At 39.5% G+C, this 24,824-nt stretch overlaps 1 pseudogene; it reads left to right on the forward strand.

Moving 5' to 3' along the window:
* Nucleotides 1-5,941: 5,941 nt before the first annotated feature.
* On the forward strand, nt 5,942-6,713 carry LOC131912377 (homeobox protein TGIF1-like; annotated as a pseudogene).
* Nucleotides 6,714-24,824: the final 18,111 nt, after the last annotated feature.

The following is a 24,824-nucleotide window of genomic DNA, read 5'->3' on the forward strand; positions in this document are numbered from 1 at the left end:
GTAACATATAAAGGCGGACTTATCAGAATTACACTGACTTCTCAATGAAGACTCTGAAAGCCAGAAAGTACTGGGCAGATATTTTGCAGACATTAAGATATGGTAGCCCACGCTACTATTCCTAGCAAAACTTTCAATCATCATAGACAGAGAAAACAAAATATTCCATGACAAAACCAGATTTAAATAATACCTATCTACAAATCCAGACAGACAGAAAGTAATAGAAGGAAAACTCCAACCCAAGGAAGTTAGCTGCTCCCAGATAAATACAGGCAGTAGATGATCTCACACCTGCAAAACCCAAAGAAGGGAAACACACATACACTACCACCACCACCACCAAAACCAAGAAATAACAGGAATTAACAATCACTTATGGTGATATTTTATTTGTTTTAAAATGTTGTTTATATGTTAATAAATAAATTTGCCTGGGGGTCAGAGCTATTAGCAAGCCATAGGAAAGCAGGGCAGTGGTGGCATATGCTTGTAATCCCAGCACTTGGTAGGCAGAGCTAGGTAAGTCTCTGTGTGTTCAGGGATACAGCCAGTATTGAATACACATGCCTTTAATTTCAATACTAATCATAGAAAACCTGGAGGTCTATACAGACAGGCCATGACGAGGCGGTCATGTGGTTGGGTTTACAACCAATGAGAAGGCAGAACAGGAACTCTATATAAAGACTTTAACACAGGGGTAGCTCTAGTTCGGAGAGGTAGGACCACTGCAGGAGGAAGGGTAAGGTTTTAGCTCTTAGCTATGAACTCTTGGCTTTCTTTTTTGCATTGGTTCTGTGTTTCTTATTTAAAAAGACGGTTGGTTACATCTACAATCATTGGTCATTAATATCTCTTAATATCAATGGACTCAATTCACCTATAAAAAGACACAGGCTAACAGAATGGATTTGAAAACAGGATCTAGCTTTCTGCTGCATACAAGAAATACACTTCAACTTCAAAGATAGATATTACCACAGAGTAAAGGGTTGGAAAAAGATTTTACAATCTAATAGACCTAAGAAACAAGTTGGTGTAACTATCCTAGTATCTAACAAAATAGACATCAAACAAAAATTCATCAAAAGAGATGGAGAAGGACATTTCATATTCGTCCCAGGAAAAATCCACCAAGATGGTCTCAATTCTGAATATTTGTGGCCTAAATACAAGGGTATCCATGTTTTTAAAAGAAACATTACTGAAGCTTAAAGCACATATCCCCACACACTAATAGTGGGAGATTTCAGCACCCCACTCTCACTAATGGATAGATCTGCCAGACAGAAACTTAATGGAGAAATAAGGGAACTAGCAGATATTATGACTCAAATGGACTTAACAGATATCTATAGAATATTTCATGCAAATACAAAAGAATATACATTCTCAGCACTTTATGGAACCCTGTAAAATTGACCTCATACTTGGTCACAAAGAAAATCTCAAAAGACACCCCCCAAAAATTGGATAACCACCAGTATCTTACCGGATCACCAAGGCTTAAAGTTAGACTTCAACAGTAACACAGATTACAAAAAGCCTACAAACTCATGGAAACTGAACAATGCTCAACTGAATCACTACTACCTCAAGGAAGAAATAAAGAAAGAAATTAAAGACTTCCTATAACTCAATGAAAAAAAATACACAACATACCCAAACTCATGGGACACAATAAAAACAGTGCTAAGAGGAAAGTTCATAGCACTAAGTGCCCACATGAAGAAGTTGGAGAAATCTCACACTAATGACTTAACATCACACCTGTAAGCTCTAGAACAAAAAGAAGCAAACTCACCCAGGAGGAGTAGATGCCAGGAAATAATCAAACTGAGGGCTGAAATCAATAGAAATAGAAATAGAAACAAACAGAACAATACAAAGAATCAATGAAACACAGAGTTGGTTCTTTGAGAAAATCAACAAGATAGACAAACCCTTATGCAAACATACAAAAAGGCAGAGAAGGAATATGGAAATTAACAAAATCTGAAATGAAAAGGGGGACATAACAGACACTGAGGTAAATTCAGAGAACCATCAGGTCATACTTCAAAAATCTGTACTCCACAAAATTGGAAAATCTAAAACAAATTTTAGATTTTCCTGATAGGTACCATATACCAAAATTAAACCACGACAAGATAAACAATATTAATATACCTATAACCCCTAAGGAAACAGAAGCAGTCATCAAAAGTCTTCCAACAGAAAAATGCCCAGGGCCAGATGGTTTCAGTGATGAATTCTACCAGAATTTCAGAGAAGAGCTAATACCAATACTCCTCAAATTGTTCTATACAATAGAAACAGAAGAAATATTGCCAAATTCTTTTTACGAGGCTTTTACCCTGATACCCAAACTACACAAAGATGCAACAAAGAAAGAGAATTACAGACTAATCTCCCTCACAAACATGCAAAAATAATCAATAAAATACTGGCAAACCTAATACAAGAACACACAAAAATCATGCACCATGATCAAGTAGGCTTCATCCCAGTGATGTAGGGATGGTTCAACACATAAAAATCCGTCAATATAATCCACCATACAAGCAAACTGAAAAAAAAAAGCCCACATGATCATGTCATTAGATAATGAAAAAGCCTTTGAAAAATCCAACACCCCTTTATGATAAAGGTCTTTGAGAGATTAGGGATACAAGAAACATACCTAAACATAATAAAGGCTATATACAGAAAGCCAACAGCCATCAAATTAAATGGAGAGAAACTCAAAGTGATTCCATTAAAACCAGGAACAAGGCAAAGCTGCCCACTCTCCCCATATCTATTCAATATAGAACTCTAAGTTCTAGCTAGATTAATAAGACAAAAACTAAGATCAAGGAGATACAAATTAGAAACAAAGAAGTTAAATGTTCACTATTTGCAGATGATATGATAGTCTATATAAGTGACCAAAAAATTCTACAGGGAGCTCCTACAGCTGATAAACACATTCAGTAATGTGGTGGGATACAATATTAACTCAAAAAAGTCAGTAACCCACCTATATACAAATGATAAATGCACAGAGAGATAGCAGAGAAACAACACCCTTTACAACAGCCATAGATAATATAAAATACCTTGGGGTAACTTAACCAATCAAGTGAAAGACCTATATGACAGGAACTTTAAGTCTTTAAAGAAAGAAATTGAAAGCTGGGGGTGGTGGTGGCACACACCTTTAATCCCAGCACTCAGGAAGCAGAGCCAGGCAGATCTCTGTTAGTTTGAGGCCAGCCTGGTCTACAGAGTGAGATCCAGGACAGGCACCAAAACTACACAGAGAAACCATGTCTCAAAAAACCAAAAATAAAATAAAATAAAACAAAATAAAATAAAATAAAAAGAAAGAAAGAAATTGAAGAAGATATCAGAAAATGGAAAGATCTCCTATGCTCATGGATAGATGGGATTAACATAGTAAAAATGACAATCTTACCAAAAGCAATCTACAAATTCAATGCAATTCCCATCAAAATCCCAACTAAATTCTTCACAAACCTCAATTGAGCAATACTAAACTTTTGTAGCTAGAGTTTGCCTGTCTGGCCCACGGTCAGGACAAAGCTCTCTCACCTGCCAGTCTTGCAGCTGCTCAGACCCAACCAAGTAAACACACAGAGACTTATATTACTTATAAACTGTATGGCTGTGGCAGGCTTCTAGCTAGCTGTTCTTATATCTTAAATTAACCCATTTCTATTAATCTGTAGGTTGCCACATGGCTCGTGGCTTACCGGTATCTTAACATCTTCTCATGGTGGCAGCTGGCAGCATCTCTCTGCCTCAGCCTTCCACCTCCCCAAATTGTCTTCTCTCCTTGTCCCACCTATACTACTTGCCTGGCTACTGGCCAATCACAATCAGTGTTTTATTTATTAACCAATCAGAACAACACATTTAACATACAGAACATCCCACGGCAAACTTCATATGGAAAAACAAAAGCCCAGGATAGTTTAAACACTCCTGTATAATATAGAAACTACTGGAGGTATCAACATCACTGACTTCAAGCTCTCCTACATAGCTTTAGTAATAAAGATTTTGGTATTGGCATAAAAATAGGCATGTGAACTGATGGAATTGAATCAAAGACCCTGTCATAAATTTGCACACCTATGAACACCTGATTTTTGACAAAGAAGCCAAAAATACAATGGAAAAAAGAAAGCATTTTCAACAAATGGTGCTGGCATAACTGTATGGCACCATGTAGAAGAATGAATACAGATCCATATGCACAAAACTCAAATCCAGGTGGATCAAAGACCTCAACATAAATCCAGTTACCCTGAGCCTCATAGAAGAGAAAGTGGGAAGTAGCCTTGATGAACTGACACAAGAGACAACTTCCTAAATATAACACTAGTAGCACAGACACTGAGATTGACACTTAATAAATGGGACCTCCTGAAACTGAAAACCTTCTGAAAGGCAAAGGATATCATCATTAAGATAAAACAGAAGGCTACAGAATGGGAAAAAGATCTTCACCAACCCCACATCTGACAGAGGGCTGATCTTCAAAGCATATAAAGAACTCAATAAACTATACATTCAAATACCAAATAATCCAATTAAAAAATGTGATACAGATTTAAACAGAGAATTCTCAACCAAAGAATCTCAAATGGCTGACATACACTTAAAGAACTCTTCAATATCCCTAGCCATCAGGGAAATGCATATCAAATGACTCTGAGATACCGTCTTATACATATTAGAATGTTTAAGATAAAAAATACTAATGATAGCCTATGTTGGAGAGGATGTGGAGTAAGGGAACACTCCCTCAACTGCTGGTTGGAGTGCAAACTTGTACAGCCACTTGGATATTGGTATGGCAGTTTCTCAGAAAATTGGGAATTAATCTACCTCAAGATCCAGCTATATCAATCTTGGGCATAAACCCAAGGCATCATACCACAAGGATGGTTGCTCAATTATGTTTATAGCAGCATTGTGTGCAATAGCCAGAATCTGGAAATAACCTAGATGCCTCTCAACTGAATAATAGATAAAGAAAATGTGGTACATGTACACAATGAAGTATTACTCAGCAGTTAAAAAAAAAAAGACATCTTGAAATTTTCAAGCAAATGGATGGAAGTATAAAAAAAATCATCCTGAGTGAGATAACCGAGACCCAGAAAGACAAACATGGTATGTACTCACTTATTATTAGATATCAGCTGTAAACAAAAGTATACTCAGCCTCAATTCACAGCCCAGAAAGGCTGGATTAACCATGATGGCCCCAAGAGGGACTCATGGATTACCCTGGGAAGGGAAAATAGATGAGATCTCTGCAAACTGGGAGTAGAGGGTGGGTAGAGGGGAGGGGATAGGGGATGGGAACATGAGGGATCTGAATGGTCTAGTTGGGAGAGGGTGGAGAAGGAGAGCAGTGAAAGCGATATCTTAATAGAAGGGACTATTATAGGGTTAGGGAGAAATCTGGTGCCACAGAAACTCCCAGGAATCCACCAGGACTATTGGGAGCTGTTGGTAGAAAAAGGGCATGGGAATATACAGCAGGCGACAACTAGTGTTCAATAGGTCAACCTTTCAGAACCAAGGGTTATGGTAGAGAAATCATCATGCAAGGCATTTTGGAATTACTGCTTTTTGAAAGAATTGGCTGTTTCTTGTTGTAAACTTCTTATGCATTTACACTATGATATCTCCCCATTACCATGCATTTTCATGTAATTTGTATATGCAACCTCATGTTTACATTTCAGTCTCATGGGCAACTAAATCTGTGGGTGGCCAGGAAGATGACTTTTCATTTAGCTGCACAATTTCGATATACAGAAAATATATTTGCCCCCCTCCTCTCTTTCCCCCACCACTTCAACTGCTGGCCCCTAGGAACCCCAGCTTCACCTCTCGCTGGGTCAGGAGTTCCAGAATGAAAAGCAAAAGGGGCATTGTTGCAGTATCCGGCAGTGAGACTGAGGATGAGGACAACATGGATATTCCCATGGACCTTTTCTCCTCAGCGGCCTCTGGCAAGAGAAGGAAGAGAGGCAATCTGCTCAAGGAGTCTGTTCAGATTCTGCGGGACTGGCTGTATGAACATCCCTCCAAGCAAGAGAAAGCACTGCTCTCCCAGCAGACACCCCTGTCCACACTGCAGGCTCCTCCCAGACATGCTGAGAAAGGATGGCAAAGATCCAAATCAGTTCACGATTTCCCGCCTTGGGGCCAAGATTTCAGAAATTAGCTCTGTGGAAGATGCGACAGGTATCAAAAACTTCATGCCAACTCTAGATGAGAACCCGTTTCATTCCTGCACAGCTGGACCAAACCCAAACCCAGGGAGGCCAGTGTCTCCTAAGCCTTCCTCCCTGGGATTCATTCTGGCTCGCCCATCAGTGATCTGCCATACCACTGTGACTGCATTGAAAGATGGGCCCTTCTCCCTCTGCCAGCCGGTCGGTGTGGGACAGAGCACAGATGTATAGCAAATAACAGCCAGCAACTTTACAGACACCTCTCTCATGCACCCAAAGGATGCTTGGAAATTTGGACTGAATCCAAACCCTCAGAGTGGTCTTTTCAGCACTCCTCCCCCTACTCCGCCGGACCTCAACCAGGATTTTAGCAGATTCCAGCTTCTAGTGGATGTTGCATTCAAACGGGGGGCAGAGATGGAGCTTCAGGCCAAACTCACAGCTTAACACTTTTTCAGACAGAACAGTGCTCTAAAACATGGCCGTGATTGTCAGGGTGATGGCAAGAGATGCGTTATTTTATATATTTTTCTATTAATATTTGCACATGGGATTGCTCAAATGAAGCTTCTTGTTAGTGAGATGTCTTCAGTGGAACACAGTCATTTCAAGAACTACAAACTAAAGCTACCGTAGAAACAAAGGGTTTTCCTTTTAAAATGTTTCTTGGTAGATTTTTCACAATGTGAGATGGTTCCCAATATCATGTGATCTTCTCCCCACTCCTTTTTTTTTGATTTTTTTTTCAGACTGTGCAATACTTAGAAGCTGTAGTATCTTTCTATTTCCATGGGAACAGGATGCCCACATACAGTCTAATGAAAAAACAATCAGTTTTTTTTTTTAGATTCATCAAGTATGAATCTAGTTGTTAGATGTCTTTTTTCATGATGTAATAAAGTATTTTCTTTTAAAAAGGGAAAATATCCTAGGATATGCTTTATAAACAGATATATTTCCCCATAATACTGTAGACACTTAAAGCCTCCTTTGTTCCTTTTGCTCACAGTGACTCAGGAAATAATAATCTCTCCTCAGTCTAACACAAACTGCCCACATTTAGCTCAATTTTACTTCAGAGCAAGTTTAAACTAGACTAAAGGGCTTTGTAAAACATTACAGTCATGCAAAAGGTCAAAGTTACAGGTGTCTCACCAAGGCTACTAACACAACATACCCTAAGAAAAGCCTGCCAATTCTTTGCTTGCCAAGTTTGCTGATGAAAAACAAACAAAATAAAAGCCCTATGTTTCAGAGTTTGTTGCACTGGGCACTGCACCTCCTCCCTCTGGTCCTGAGACCTTGGACCTTGCGTTACCATGGTAATGGCACTGCTCCTTATTGTCTGTTTCAGGAAGACAATGACCTTGAGGGTTTTGAAACTTCTCAGGATTACAAGGAGTCTCCAGTGAGAAATGTAAGGAATCAGGCAAGAGAGGAGCTAAGAATGAGAACTGAAAAGAAGCTGTAGACTTAGAAAAGCAGTAGAACAAACAGAGAAAAGCAGAGACCGGAAAGCTTACTTAGAATAATAAAGTGATGGACTAAGAGAGCATGGTGTGCATAGATTTATTTGATATCCTTAAGATTAGAATCCTGCTGCTTGTAAGTGCCTTCGTTGGACTCTGGGAGAAAGTTTTTCAGGGCAGGCACCCGAAAAGCTTTTGATAAAGGACAAGCCCAGCTAAGACTCCTAGCAATAGTGGAGAGGGTGCCTGAACCTACATCCACTAACTGATGGAAGCAGATGCAGAGATCCACAGCCAAGAATTGGGCAGAGCTCCAGGAGTCCAGTTGAAGAGAGGAAGGGGGAATTATATGAGCAAGGGCATCAAGATCAGAAGGGGAAACCCACAAAGACAGCTGACTCAAGCTAGTTGGAGTTCAGGGACTCTAGACTGATAGCTGCGGAGCCTGCATGGGACCAACCTAGACCCTCTGCATGTGTGTGACAGTTGTGTATCTTGGTCTGTTTGTGGGGCCCATGGCTATGGATCAGGCCCTGTCCCTGCTGCATGAGCCGGCTTTTTGGAATCTATTCCCTATGGTGGGATGCCTTGCTCAGTATTGATGCAGTGGAGAGGAGTTTGGTCTTGCCTCAACTTGGTATGCCATGCTTTGTTGACTCCAATGCCAGGCCTTACCCATTCCGAATGGAGAAGGAGGTGTGGATTTGGGGAGGGGTAGGATGGATGTTGGGGTAGGGAACGGGAAGAGAGAAAGGAGGGGAAACTGTGGTTGATATGTAAAGTAAATAAAAAAAATTAAAAAGATACTTTTGTGGGGAGTGAAAACTCACACTTCTCATGGTACTGAGCAGATCTGGTGGCCTTCCATTCTCATATCTTGTTTTAGAGTTTTAAATTAAAGTACTTTCTATTCTCAAACTGAGTGATATCTTTAGTTCTTTAGGTTTTTCTTCATGCTGTTTCAAGTGTATTCTGTTGTGGAATCCTATCCTCTGGATGTAGTATGGCCATTCCTTTCTGAACTCTCAACAGTACAATTACCATGTCATATTCACAAGATTGGGCCTATTCATGTTTCTACATGGACAGTCTCAGGAGGATCCTGCTCTCCCAGGGGAGAGTTTTCTTTGGTAGTGTAGCTGCTTGTAAGTTACCCATGCCCTTGTAAGGAACTCACTGTCCATGCTCCTATGAGTTACCCCAGTTAAGCCCCCTGGTTCACTGAGCTAGATGGGTGGAATTTATTATTATTATTATTATTATTATTATTATTATTATTATTATTGTATTATTTTGATCTGTCACTGGTGCACTATCTGGAATAAACAGATGTTTATTCACCTCTCCCCAGGAAAAGTTAATGCCATATCCATTCCTGGAAACATAGACACCACTCTGGAGCTTGTCTGAAATCTAGAAAGCCAGTTCTTACACCAGACTTGCTGGAGGATGCCCATGATATTCATTTGCTTGTTGCAGTCTGAGAAGGTTCTCAATGGAAAACCAGTGGTTTTCTTGTTTTAGGTCAGAGACAGATACTAACAACACTATCAGACAGACAAAAGCCATTGCTTAGAGAGGGTATTCACCTACTCCAAGCTCTTTCATGTACCATAGACTCTTTCAATGACAGGAGAAACTAGAATGCACATAACTTTCCAGTGTGGCCCTCTAACATTGTTCCCAAGCAGCTAGCAGCCAGACAGCAAGGCATTAGATTTTTTACCCATGCACTACCTCTATAAGTATGTGCAAAGACAGTTTCTTACTGTTTACTTCTCTGTTCTTCTTGAAACACCATTGTACCCAGTGTCAGACCAATGTTAAATATGTTTTCCTTTTCATGTTGGCACATAATATTTGTGAAGCACTTTTGAACTTCCTGTTTTTTGTTTTTCAGTAGCCTTGGTTAGGCAGCAGAGCAGACATTATTGCGTGTAAGTCAAGAACTAAGTTCCTTGAAATTCAGAGATGTCAAGTAAAAGCACAAGGCTATGCCAACTTTGGTGCTGCCTTTCTTTGTAGAGAGAACAGACTCTCCATTGGGGCTGATTTGCCTTTCAGGTGCCTGAGAGAGCTTTTCTTAGAAGACTGACAGGGTCTATATTTATCATGTAAGATTCTGAGACAGAGACACCAAAGACACAGTTAGACTACAGTGTCTAAAGACACAGTTAGACTACAGTGTCTAAATACCAGGTCCCCTAAGCCTCAGGCTGTGTGTTATACGCTCTTGGACACAGAGAACTTCCAGCACAGTGAAGTGCTGGCTGGTCCTCCTCACCAACCCAGGCTCTGCTAAACCAGGATACCTGATGGGCTCAGAGCTTGTTTGAGCAACCTGTCCACTCTGCTCTCAGTGTGCTTCATGTCCTCTCTCATTTTATAATACACGATTTCTTCCTACCCATGGCTTTTTCCCAGGTCCATGTATTTTACCTATTTTATGTAGCTAAAAATCAATATTTTACTACCCACTTGTCAAGCTGTGAATATATTTTTATTTCTAATTCTTCCATCCATATAGGATATTATAGAGTGTCTAATTTTTTTTCTTACAAGAAATGCATGCATAGCTGTTTCTAAATGCTGTGTATGCAGCACTTGGGCCAATATTCCCTGTGTCCTGCTCTTTAAAATTGCATACTGTGTATGCTGGGCAGAACAGCTGGAAATTGGCCAATTAAAGTGTCTTGTTGGCAAGATGTTGAAACTTGAATCATTAGCAGGATTGTTGATCTATTGACCCTTACCCCCTCTAAAAGCTGATTAAAAGGCTATTTTTGTTCTACTTTGCCTTTGTTTAGGCATATATTTCATGCTTCCTAAATTGTGATAATATGGTGTGTCTGACTAATGAATCTGTCAGTGTATTAGAGCAGAGTTGAAGAGAGAAGGTTGTGTCAAGTGCTTGTAGCCAGATAAACAACATCAAGGTGCTCTTTGAGGCAGACTGAGAGACAGTGGCTAATGTAAACAGTCTTCTCAAGAAATATGCACACTTCCTTCTACACACAAAGACAGCTTGCTGCAGTCCCTGCCTCTTCTTGAATATGGCACTATATTTTGTGCCAAGATCCTTTCTGCAAGCCACAGGGCATTCCTCTAAATGAAAAGTAGACACTCTATGAAAAATCAGTCTTATTTCCCCTCAAGACAGATGTGGGCAAATGCAGGCCAATTCTGTTGATAGTCTCATTGCATGTACAGCCTTGAGTTTTAGCAATTTGAGAGCAATATAACTTATTTACCTGCCTCAAAAGGACAAATTGTGTACTTGGGCCACAGTTGGGATTCTGCAAGTGTTGCCTGAGTAATGATGTAGTTTGTTTCTGGGGCTGAGTTTTGAGAGGTATTTTCTTAGCAGGGAATGTGCTATCTTAAACATTATTTCAGATATTAATAAATGTTCTAGGAAGCCAGGTCACTTTAGGACATCAAATGAAACAGTTGGTAGACAAAAATTCTGTTTCAGGCAATTCATAAACAAGCACGTTTTGATTAGCGATGGTCAGAAATTGATGCAGGATGAACAATAAATCTTTGAGGCCCTCATCTCTTCTTCAAGGTCAAAAACCAATATGTCCAGGGAGGAACAGGTGAAAATTTATAGTCTCAGGCAGAATTTTCTTGAGTAATTGTTCATTGTCTCCCACTGATCTCTAAATATAAGTGAAAAGAGACTGAGTAAACTGGTGTTACATCTGCTGAGTAGTTAGGGTAAACCATCTGTACTACGGTTAAGAAGGCCCATAAAAGTCTGGTGTCTTGGTTTGCAGCTCTTGAGTGTTCTGCCCACTCACACACTTACTCACTCTTTGTATGCTGGCTGCTTTTGAAGTCCTCACATACACTTTAAACTTGCTGCAGAAAGCAAGTTCAAGACAGGTATCACTTCCTCATATATTGTTTCCACTCTCTAGTCAGAACTAGTTTTTCCACTGCACCATCTTAAAATAAAAAGTTTTCCTATATACCTTATTAAAATACACAATTGCATATGTGTTTACTTGGATAGCAATGGGAGGTCACTCCTAAGAAGCACAGAGACATATCTAATGGTTGTCAAGGCACAGAGAAAGGAAGGTGGAGACAGACAGGAGTGTGGTCTCCAGTGCGACATTAATCTGCTTTTAAATCTACACCCTAAATGGGGCTTACTGTCTCAAAAACTATCATGATAAGTATTAAGATGGTTAAAGCATGGCATTAATAGGTTCTCAGAGAAATCCCAACTTCCTTGAGATGGTTTATGTAGAAGGACACGGGGTCCCTGTGCTAATCACAGATAAGCATCAGAGAAACCATGAATTTTATACACACAGGCTTTTCTCTTCAACAGAAGGAATGTGCATACCTGTTTTTCTTCCAGAAGTCTGGGAGTGTGTAGCATGAATCTTAAAGATTCTTGTTAATAAAAACAAACCTGGAGCCAGGTATTGTAGTGAATGCTGGAAGAGAAGCAGAACAAGCCACAGCTTCCTCACCTTGATAGTTCCTCAGCTGATCCTGTTTCCTCAGACTGGAAGCCTCTGAGTCCTCATCCAGAATGAATCTCAGCTGAACTGCTTCTCGAGAGCCTGAAGCTTAACCAGCCTCATTCCTGGTTTTCATGCCTTATATACCTTTCTGCTTTCTGCGCTCACTTCCTGGGATTGAAGGCTCACTTTCTAGAATTAAAGAAGTGTTTCACCATGCCTGGCTGTTTCCTATGTGGCCTTGAACTCACAGAGATCCAGACGGATTTCTGCCTTTGGAATGTTAGGATTAAAGGCGTGAGTGCCACCATTTTCTAGCCTCTGTATCTAGTGGCTGTTCTGTTCTCTGACCCCAGATAAGTTTACTAGGGTGCAAAGTATTTTGGGGAACACAATACCACCACAAGAGTGGATGTTGTTTAATAATCTAGGGATCTTTTGCTATTCTATAGAGCCAATCTTTACCTGAATCACCCAGACTCCTGAGCATTGTTTCTCAGTCAGTAGAACTCATTCTTGTGAAAGACATCACAGGTACTTTGCAAAAGACATGTGCTTTGCAAAGGAGTTTCGATTTAGTCATGCCTTAAACTGTGTTGTGATAATTATGAGGAAACTTTTTTCCAAAGTTGTACTGTACTTAAATATGTAAAAAATAAACTTCTCAGTGTCAGACTCCAGAAAGTTGAACCAGTCTGGCTAAGTAAGTTGTGCTGAACCATGTTTCCTTCTTGCCTCTCACAGTTCATTTTTCTGCTAGTCACAGCATTTACAGTGACCCTCACAGGTTTACCTGCAGATTCCTACAAAGAGCTGTTTCTTGAAAGGAGGAAGTAATAAAATACCCTCACATTTGTTTAACTATAAGTCTTACTTGTGAAAATATATCACATGGCCTTTGTACAGAACAAGTTGATAGTGTAGATCAAGATTTATGGGCTGGAGTGATGTCTCAATGGGTAAGTGCATTTGCTGTGAAAACCTGAAGACCTGAGTTTGGGTCCCCAATAGCCATATAATAATCCTGGTATGTCTATTACCCTAGTTGTTTGGAGAGCAGAGACATGACAATTTGTGGGGCTTGATAGGCAATCAACTAGCTCCATGTTCGATGACAGATGTTTCCCTAATGAATAAAGCCATGAGTGATAGAACAGGATATCTAACATCATTGTCTGCCCTCTGTGTGCATATGGACTCATGTACCTGTATACACATGTGCACGTACACCATACACACATATATCATCTCCCCACACATGAATCCAACAATGGCTTAAGCCGTTGGTTCCTCCAAACTTACTCCCATTGAAAAGAGTTTTCATTTGGTGATAGCTATGACCTGCTTTGATTACTACATAAAAACACTGCCAATGTCCAATAGTAAAGGAAATGGTTTACCTTGTGAGGTGTACTCACAAGATGAATGTGGGGGCCTAAATTACTCAGGATCAGAGAATCTGAGCTTGCTTTACCTTGTATGGCTGCGTAAGGGGATGATTGGACCACAGGCCTGGGTACCAGGTATTTGGAAGGGTTTACACTTGGCTGTATCGAGAAAGGGGGTATGTCTTTTGCCTCCTCCTGCATTGTTATAAAAAGCCCATTTGAATAAAGTTCTGGGCCATTTGGTATTGACCCAGGTCCTCCTGAAGCTATCTTGTGTTTATGTCTTTCTTCTCATCATGTGGGTCTCTCTTTCTACCTGATATTTTCTTCTCCCTCTCTCCTCAAGAGTACCCAGGGCAAGGTCAGGGAAGATCCCCCCACAGATAAAATATTATGCAACTATTATATGCCTTTGGAAAGAAAAGCATGGTAATGGCAGAGGAAGACAGTGACGGCGATGCTGAAAACAGCAAACCATAAGACTATATACATTCTGGTCCTGATTTCATTGTAAAGATGAGAGGCCATAGTGAAAAGTAATAATAAGATTGTATAATTTATTATAGATTTATTATGTTTTGGGGATTATGCCTAAGGATTGACACGTAGTATTATGAAACCAATTTTTATTTATTTTAAGTTAGCACACAAAGTAATAAATTTTTTTAGAACACTTTTATAGATAATTTGATCTTATTCATCCTCCTCTCCTTACTCTTCTTCCCTGGTCTGTCTCCCTCTTGCTGGTACCCTCCCCCACATCACTTCTGTGCCATAACAACCCTGAGATATTTGCCTTTGTATGAAATTAATTTCATTACCCTTTTTTTATCCTCTTTCATCTTCGTTATGATCTCTTCTTCCCTTGTCATTATTCCCTTTGTAATTTTGTGACTTACGCTTCTTAACACACACACACACACACACACACACACACACACACATATACAGTAAATTCTAAGATTTGCTTGTGAAAGAAAACACGTATTTGTCTTTCTGAGTTTCTGAGTCTACCTCATTTCATTTAACAAAATGGCTTCCAGTTCAACCTGTTTTTCTGAAAATGTCACAATTTCAATTTTCTTTACATTTGAATAAAGTTTTATTGTATATATGCATCACATTTTCTTTATCCATTCGTTAATGGATGTCGAGGCAGGTTTCATTTCTTAACAACTGTGAACTGTTCAGTTGTAAACATGGATGTGCAAGTATCTTTGTGGGAGGATTTAGAGCATCTTGGGTACACATCCAAGGGATGAGCCTTCCCACTGACTTTCTCATAAATTAGTAAGTGCTTTCAATGGAGATGGAATTCAGATTCCCTGTTTCCTTCTCTAAGTATGTGTCCTCCTTTTCATCATGCTCCTAGTCTATGCAGCACCGACATAATCTTGCAATGCCACCTCATTTATTTGATCAGTGCACTTAAGAGTTTAAAGACACAGATCCAATTTCTTGACTAAATCAAAATCCATGCTTTTAGACAAGAGTATTTAAAGTTTCTTAAGAGAATATTGAGAACAGTGCTTCCAGTACATCTAGTGAGGAGGTTTTCAGTGTTTCTTTTTTGTTATATTTTTTAAAATAGTGCTTGTGTGTATATATGTGTATATATAATAATGCACATAAATGAGTTCATGTGTATATGGAAAATGGAGGACAACTTTGGATGTCATCCTCAGGAATACTATCTATTCCCTTTTTGACAGGTTTTCTCATTGGCTGGGAGCACACCAATTAGACTAGACTGTCTGGTCAGAGTACCAAGAGTTGCTCCTGTCTCCGCTTCCCAGTGCTGTGATTACAAGTACATATCACCTTGACCAGCTTTTTATGTGGGTACTGGAGATAAAACTTAAGTTTTTGTGCTTGGAAGCAAACATTTTGTCAATTAAGCCAGTCCCAGCCTCTTTGTTATTCTTTATGTTCAAAACCTATTAGCAGACAATGTCACAATAATGGACATGGGGCATGTCTGAAGACAATGACGGTGCAGTTTCTAGTAAATCATTGTTTAATTAAAATGTAATTACACTGTTTGCCTCTTCCTCTCTCCATTCCCACCCCTCCCAATTGTTTTTAATTGTAAAGAAAGAAAGCTCTGAACACAACAGCTGTATCTTAGAGGGGTCACGGGGTGGGACATAAGGAGGTCTGAAACCTACAAAGAATAAAAGCTATATCTCAATCATGGAGCTGAGACATCACTTGAGAAAAAAAAATGCCCAGGCTACTCCCATGGCTGACAAGAGCAAAGTGTCAGGTAAGCTTCTGAAGTAGAAATCACTGGAGAGTATGAACAGGACAGCAGAAACTCAGGCTAAAGAAGCCCCAATCTAATGTAAAAGGCAGGTCTCTCTCTCTCTCTCTCTCTCTCTCTCTCTCTCTCTCTCTCTCTCTCTCTCTCTCTCTCTCTCTCAAGTAAGGCATCTTCTATTAAGCTAAGCTTCTGACAATGTTTGCATTTTCAGATACACAAAAATAAGCAATTATAAATTACCCTTCCTGCTTTAATTCTTTACTCATTCAATAAATATTTACTGAGTGTATTCAAATATGACACGAATACCCAATTATTTTATCTTCCAAATAACTTTTGGGTCTGTTTTCTAGTCAAAGCCACCATCTTTTGAACATTGTATTAATTTCATATCAATTTGGCTATACCTATGTGTACTATCTCTTTACTCAATAATTTTTTTTTGTCTGACCATACTGCCCCAGAGAAATCTTAAACTCCAAGTCTTCTTACTTCACTGTGGAATGCTCAGTGCTCTTAAGACAGTCAACTGCCTCTGGGCTGTTAGGTTTCTTGTAAAGACTGGCTCTACCAGACCTCTGTTCATTGCATGTCTCTCATTGGTTTCTCTGCCACATTTCAAGAGACTTTTCAGGACACTTACTGTCCCCTCTCTCATCCAAGTGATCTTGCTCTGGAAGTTCAAGACTTTTTAACCACTGAGTATTAGTTGGATGCCAAATGTCTTCTATGTACTAGGGATTACATAAAGTGCTGGTGATAAACCCTGACTGGGAGACTATACCTGTGCCACAGCTCATAACCTAGACCATAAGCTAAGGGCTTGTCACATTTGATTATGACATTTGCTGTGACTCAGTGTGAAGCAGATGATAGAACTGTGAGGAAAACCACTTTAGGAGCACTGTTGGCCAAGGAGAAAAGATTTTAGCTGAATTTTAAAAGACAAGAAAGGGCTAAAGAGGGAAAGGCCTAATAAGGGTTACAGAAGTGGGTGAAGGGCAGGACCACAGAAGTAATGACTCATGGAACCTGTGTAAATCAAGTTATGGACAGTCACGACACACCCATCTCATATTATTAGAGGTCTATTGGCAGAGACTATAACCTGAATCTCAGATTCAGTTCTGATCTATGTAATAATCCTTGAGAAGAATACAATGTCCTCCAAGAAAAGTAGTTTTCCAGACTGATAAACCCTTAAAGAGTTTGAACCCACTTTAGTCGTTCCCTGAATGTTAGGATAGGTAATTTGATACTTTTATAAAACTGGAATTTTCATTTTCTTCTAAATTCCATTTTGATATGCAGGTAAACAAATCTAATGTCATCTCATAATAAATCACTCCTTTAACTTTACAAATTATAGGAGACAATTGGAAACTGGACCCCTTTAAATTAATTGATCATGGTCTACAGCAGGGTCTATCAGAGTTCATGTCTTTACCTCCAAGACCCTGATTTCAGTTTTGAGAGAAAACATTTTTTCTTGGTACCAGAGATGTAGAGAGCTTGGTTCTGCTGTTTCTACAACCTGTGATGTGATTAAAAGTACTGACTTTGGGGCTTGAGATATCACTTAGTAGTAGAATACTTATCTAGTATATACAAACCCTAGGATCAAACCGCAGCGCGCGCACACGCGCGCACACACACACACACACACACACACACACACACACACACACAGGGAAGACAGAGGAAGGGAGGGAGGGAAGAAGGGAGAGAGAGACATACAGAGAGAGAGGGGGCAGAGAATTAAGCACACACCTCAAAACTGAAACCAATTTCTTTTTTAACTTTCTTTTTTCTTATTCTTTGTCTTTCATATCATGTATCCCCTCACATCCACCTTCTGCCTCTAAAACTCCCCTCCCTAAATAAAACACAATAAAATTTAAGAGAAAAAAGGAAGAAAGGGAAAATCTTATCATGGAAGCTTCAGTATGACACAGTGAGTCATGCTGTAAAACCCTTTATCCACACATCTTTACATGTAGGCATTCATCACAAAGAGTCATTGGTCTGGTTCTAGGCCCCTGGTCTTTGCTACACTATTGACATATGGGCTAGTCACAGCTGTAGGCTCTCAGTTGTACATAGACTGTGTTTGCAGCTAACACAATGAGTGATCACTGGATACCAATAATATACCAAGCATCACTGGGGATTCTAAATGGTTGGAGCATGGTGCTTGAGTGGTGGGGTAATCTAACACAACTATAAATGACAACCTTGGAACACATGAATAGTGTAAAATGCTAAACTATGGTTAAAAGCAATTTCCTCGAGAGCTTGATTCCTTACACCAGCGTTTGCAAAAGCTCATTGTTGTCAAGCTTGGGTCAGTTTCTAATGGAAATAACATTTTAGTCAGTGTTACGTTAAAAGTATATTCCAAAGAGTAGGGAGACAAAGAACAGGCTACTGGAAACACAGGGTAGACCAGAAGACTGTCCTGCAGAGTTGCCTAAAGTCAAAATTGTTTGTGGTTTTGTTTATGCTTATTTATTCTGGGCCCAGCAGCACAAACAAAATGCACACAGTGAAATCTTGGCTCATGTATCTCCTTTTTATTATGTACCCAGTTTCATTTGTCCTTTCTCTACCCTCAAGTTTATGATTTTTTAACATAAGGACTGATTGTAATTCTTCTTTAACAGGAGGCATTTGGGAACTGACAAGGAGAGATGGAAAGACTGCATAATAAAAAGAACTAAAAAGATTCATATGAATGGATGTATAACTCAGAATTCCTGAAGAGTGCTTTACTGTAAATACAGACTAATGTGTATTTCCTCAAACATGCTGGGTGGTGGTCATTATCCTATTTGCACTCCTCGATCACTTAAGTTCATTCCAATGTAATCCCTATTTTAAATCTGTCTTTCTTTACCTGAACCATTTTTTTCTTTAATGTGGACAACAGAATTTAAGTTTGTAGCTTCCCAAAAACAGCATGAAAACCTTTTAAATTACATAGCATGGATAGATTTTCACCCCTTCCTCTAAACACAATATATATACTGTCTCTGGGGCTCACTTAAAGATTCCTTACTTATGATAAAACTACTGCTTGGTACAGACATGGGGCAGACACACCACATCACTGCATGTGCTTGCTCAGAGAGCAGTGTCACCAGTGAAGCTGAAACACAGAGCCAAAGTCCCCTGATCCTTATAGCATACAGCACCTTAAATGTTGTACTTGTTAACAGTTTTCTTCTCAAATGTGCAATGCAATATCTACTACTTCCCAAGAGGACCTGTTATATTGAATTGTGTACTCTGGGCCAGATGCAGAGAGTTCAGGGTTCATGTTTTTGAGAGAGAAAAATGATGGGAAAATGGGGGAAAATGGTCCACTTCTGGGAGAATCCTTAACAAGAAAGCAGGTTTACTTCTGGAGAGAACAAAGTTACTTTTCTTTCACTGTGGCCCTTTGTAGCACCAGCTTATTTATCCTGTACTGGTTACATGTAAGACTTTCTGTATGAGAAACTTTGTGAGAAACATAGTTAACTGAACACAGAGAAAGTTGGATTGATTGCTGAGAGTCAAGACAACAAAACAAACTGAGGAAAATAATGTATTCTATGCCATAAGCTATTACATATACTTGACTACTTGTAACAAAATTCCATGTCCCACAGTTTGGTGGTTTATAATTTGGAAAATATTTGTCTCTATTCTCTCTTGTTTGAGTACTGCAAATATGCCAGGGACAGAGGATAGGCAGATCTTATTATCCTCATGGTACTAGAGGGGAGACTGAAACACAGAATGTCTCAGGAAATGGGTCTACATGGTCCTCAACTTAGACTTTCTTTTTATTTTTTAGATTTAATTCATTTTAAAGTGTGTGTGTGTGGGTGTGTAGTGCCAATAAGTGTAGGGTCTTCATAGGCCAAGGAGGGTGTCAGACCCACTAGTACTGGAGTCACAGGTAGTTAGTTGTGGGCTACTTAAATGAATGCTGGAAACTGAACTCAGGTCTTCTGCAAGAGTATCAAGTACTCTTCATCCCCAAGATATCTCTCTTGTCCCAACTTTAATTTTCTGATTTAAGTTCAATGACCATTTGTCATCTTGCCTTTTAGTTGAAACACTACCCCTTTCCCAAGTCTTCTGAGAAACCTTTCCTGCCCATGATAGGAAAGACTTTCCATTAAGGTCCTACAGAAATCATTGTGTAAACCACCCAAATTGTCAAGTATTGTGGATTCAAATTTCTTCTTTCTTAATTACTTAATCACTTATGCTGATTTATCAGAGTACCTGAACCCCAGGAGCAGGCATAACAATGCTAGATGGAACATTTAACAGGGACTAGCTTTTTATTAAATTTTGTTATGCTGGTGAAAATGTACAACTTCACATTGAACAAAACAGAATATGAAAGTGATTCCTATGTTTCCCCTGCCCCTTTGACTCATATAAATTTTGTCAACAAAATGAAACACATGAATTTTTCCTGGGCTGCCTAAATAATATCTAAATTTTGGTCTGTAATTTTTGTTGCATATTATGCATTACTGAGAATATGAAGAAAATTGTAGGTTTGTGTGGGGGACTAGTCCCCACAATTATTTGCCCCAGGGACTCTTAAGGAATAAAGGATAAGAGACTTAGTTAGAAATAGAGGGGAAGAGAAACAGAGAGAAAACATAGGATAAGCTTGGGTGGGCCTGGATCCTTATCCACCGGCCAGAACTTTATTCCAAAGGTCTATTTATTACAATGCCAAGGGGTAGAGCAAAGGACCTCCCCTTGCTAGTTACAGTCAAGTGTAAACCCTTACAAACACCTGATACTCAGGCCTGTGTTCCAATCAACCTCTTATGCAGTATTGCTGGGTACAGCCACTAGGAAACCTAGTTGGCTCCAACAGGTTTGCATTAAAATCAGTATCAAAAAAGTAAGAGTTCATTCTTGTGCCATAAGTAGGGACTCTTACATTAAAGAAGATGATTCTGTTGCCTGACAGTAGCCACATTCAAGCACAAGTTAGTCACTCTGAAGGAAAGAAAAAGCTTAACTTCCTGACAACCTTGTTGGTATCCAGTCAGATAGATGTGCTTCTACCTTCATATTTTCTCCTTATAAATTGCTCTAGTGTATTTACTCTACTTTGGGAAAAAGAGATAACAGTATTTACTTAAATTACTCATGTACCAGTTCATATGCCAGATTGTGTAGGGTTCAATAGAGACTCAAGTCTATGGGCAATGTGGGCTTCTTTCTATATACTAGAATGTATTAAAAATGCTGTGAATTCTTGACAATAGGGTAATAACTCAGAGAGTAGATAGTGTTTGTTTGAGTCAGGGAGTTAAAAAAAGGAAATGTCCTCTAGGCAGAAAAGAGAGAAAGGTAGAGTGTCTCAGAAAAGCAGTCATTAGCTTAATTGTTTCCAGAGATGTAGTATGACATGTTCCACTGTAGGCAGTGCATGGTTTGCTATATACAAGGAGTCAAATGTGAGGTGAGGACCTGAGTAGGCAGAAGGAATTCAGAGCTCAGATTGAAAGGGTCTTTGAAATATGGTAACATGTGTGATCTTTGTTCTACCATTGTGAATATACAGATTGGGAAATGACAATCTGCCTAGAGTTCCTCAGTATCACGGCAGGATTAGAGTTACTGACAGTTGATACTACTAATGCAGTAGCCTGGTACCATAAGCCTGATGCTAGGAATCCAGCCACCTGAGCAGAAAGAAATGCTCGCCATCACTCTATGTGTGAACTGCAAAAGCTCTTAAGGCAATAAGGATTCCCTTGGATTTCCCACAAATGACAGAGGAAAGCCACAGGCTGATTGATCTGGATGCCTGAGAATTTGATAAAACATTTTGTGACATGGATCAACATTCCTGCTGAAACTTTAATGGGAGTCAGGATTTGTTTCCAGCTGAATGAACATACAGTCTCTGTCTCTGATTACTTATGCATCGCATAGCTCTGTACTGAACCCTGGCCATTTGTCTGTTTAATTCAGTGCATACAGTGCAACTGTATTCATTTCATTCAGTTATTTGTTCAACCCTAGTGGCAGGTCCATAAGGCTAATGCCTGTCTATCAGAATCTCAGTGGTAGGAGTCACACATCACTGGGGGGCTATCCCTAGTATCATTTCTCTTTAGAACCAGATTCAGGAACAAGCTGTTATGTAGATTTGTTTTTTTCCCCTTGCTATTGAACCACCTCAGAATTTGAGGAATATGAGCTTTTACCATGCTTTGTGGATGGAAGGTTTTTATGCTTATTCACTACAACTTCTAGATGAGTATGTAAAAAAAAAAAAAATCTATAGAAGTCAAATCTCTTATTCCTTTTTGGTACTCTGTAGAAATCCTGCCTCTACTAGGTGAACCTGGGATTCACATAAATATTTTGAATGAAAGATTTGATTACGATTATGGTCCTGCCAGTCTACTCTGGTGACCAGCCTAGCAAATAACCTAACTGTCATCATAGAGCCTTTGTCCAGTGAAAGATGGAGGCAGACACAGAGATCCATGGCCAGGCACCAGGCTGAGTTCCAGGAATCCAATTGATGAGAGATAGGAGAGACACCGCAGGCGAGGGATGTCAAGACCATGATGGGAGGACGTACAGAGATGATGGACCACACTAGTGGAAACCCATGAACTGTGGACTGGTGGCTGTGGAGCCCCCATGGGACTGGACTAGGCCCTCTGGACATGGAAGATGGTTGTTTGGCTCAAACTGTTTGGGGGGCACCCAGGCAGGAGGATCAGGATCAGTCCCTGGTGCATGGGAAGGCTTCTGGGAATCCAATGCCTGTGGTGCGACACCTTGCACAGCCTTGGTGCAGTGGGAAGGGGCTTGGACCTGCCTAGGCTCAGTGTGCTGGTCTCTGCTGACTCCCCATGGGAGGCCTCAATTTGGGGGATGTGGTGATGTGGGGTGGCTTGGGAAAGAGGGCTGGGGGGGGTGGTAGGAGGGAGGAGGGGAGGTCTGTGGATAACATGAAGAGTGAGTAGAAAATTTCTTAATAAATAAAAATAAAAAAAAGAAATAAAAAAAAGAATTTTCTTTAAAAAAAAAAAAGATTATGGTCCTGGAAGGTTTGAGATTGGGTCTGTTGAACTCACCTTGCTGAAGGGCATTGAATATCTCCCTGTGGCAGACCCTAATCTAAAGGTCAAGGTAGAGAGACGGTGAAATTGTGGTTGACTCTGCAGCCAGGGAGGCACTTTGTGGCGATTTGAATAAGAATGGTCCCATAAACTCACAGATTTGAATGCCTAGTCCTCAGGGAGTGGCACTGCTTGAGAAGGATTAGGAGTTGTGGCCTAGTTGGAGGAAGTGTGTCACTGGGGATGGCTTTGAGGTTTCAAAGACCCAAGCCAGGCCCAGTGGTTTTCTCTTTCTGCTATTTGTGGATCCAGTTGTGGAACTCTCAGCTACTTCTCCAACAGCACATCTGCCTGTGCGCTGCCATGCTCCCACCATAATGAGAATGGACTAAGCCTCTGAAAATGAAAGCAAGCCCCAATTAATTCCTTTCTCTTAAAAGAATTGTCATGATCATGGTGTCTCTTCACAGCAATAGAATACTGACTAAGACACACATACAGTAGAATAACAGTGTATTAATCCAACCAACTTCATTGAGATGCTCAATATAACCCTGTAAGCAGCCAGGGTTTTTTCAACCTTCTTGTCACAGCACTGGAAAGAGCTTTGACTGAAACAGTCACTTTAGATTTATTTATCTGACTTCACCTGTAGTATTATATGATTTGGTAAGATCTCAAAAATAGTATTTTCTATTTTCCTCTTGTTTGGATTGGGGTGGGACATACCCTAGCTACATTTCAATAGAGAGATTCTCTTCGGTAAACAAATAAAAATATTATTTTGGTAACACATTCTAATATTACCCTATCCCATGAAATAATTCATTTAGTGGCTCTGAGATGTCTATTGACTTCCCTTGAAATTCTCTCTACTCATTGTTTGCTAAAGCTGACCACAGTTTAATAAGTTTTTATTTTTCTTTCAAGTGTTATTTTTGACTTCTTTGGCTAGGTTAAAAATTATAACATTTATTTCATTCTTTGGCTTATAATATTTTCACAGTCATATTTCTTATTTTCTTCTATAGGTAGATAAATTAACTTTCATTCCTCTTAGTACAAGGTCATTGAGGCTTAGAGAGGATGAATAGGTTGATTAAATTGTTCAAGGCTTAGTAGAGAGTGAATATAAATTTAAACCCGAGTCACTCCCTGTATTAGTCAGGGTTCTCTAAAGGAACATAGCTAACAGAATGAAGAAATATTAATTAGAAGGGGCTTTATTAGACAGGCTTACACAATATAATCTGGGTAGTCCAACAGTTGCTCTTTCACACTGGAAAGGATGAGGATCCTGTAATTACTAAGTCCATGAGGCTGGAGATCTCAGCAGTCTCCATTTGGCTTTGAAGGCCTGGAGGATTCTTGGAGTACTGATGGTCTTCAGTTTCCATTGAAGTCTGAAGAAGGCTGGTTCTAATGTCAATGAAGAAATACAGCAGCAGTATGATACATGAACTTGCTAGCAAGAATGAAGGTAAGCAGGCAAAATAAAAAGTTTTATTTTTTTCATATTTTTTTATCTAAGCTGCCACCAGAAAGTTCCACCCAGATTTAGCATGGGTCTTTCTGATTCAAATAATTTGATTAAGAAAATAGACTGTCCAGAGGCTTGGGTTTCAGTTTATTCCAAATCCTGTCAAGTTGACAACAAAGATTTGCTGTCACACTCCTGATCCTTAATTTAATTTCCATGTTGTACTCCAGACATAAGATCGTTTATTATCATCACACATGTTTTGCTCATTATAGGATTTTTGGAGTTACTTTTAGTAATATATTACAAAATAGAAAATACAAGGTGATACAGATGTAGCAACAGTAGGTATGGTTTTATGAAACTTGTTTATA

The sequence above is a fragment of the Peromyscus eremicus genome, chromosome 6, assembly GCF_949786415.1.
Source record: "Peromyscus eremicus chromosome 6, PerEre_H2_v1, whole genome shotgun sequence".
Taxonomy (NCBI): Eukaryota; Metazoa; Chordata; class Mammalia; order Rodentia; family Cricetidae; genus Peromyscus; species Peromyscus eremicus.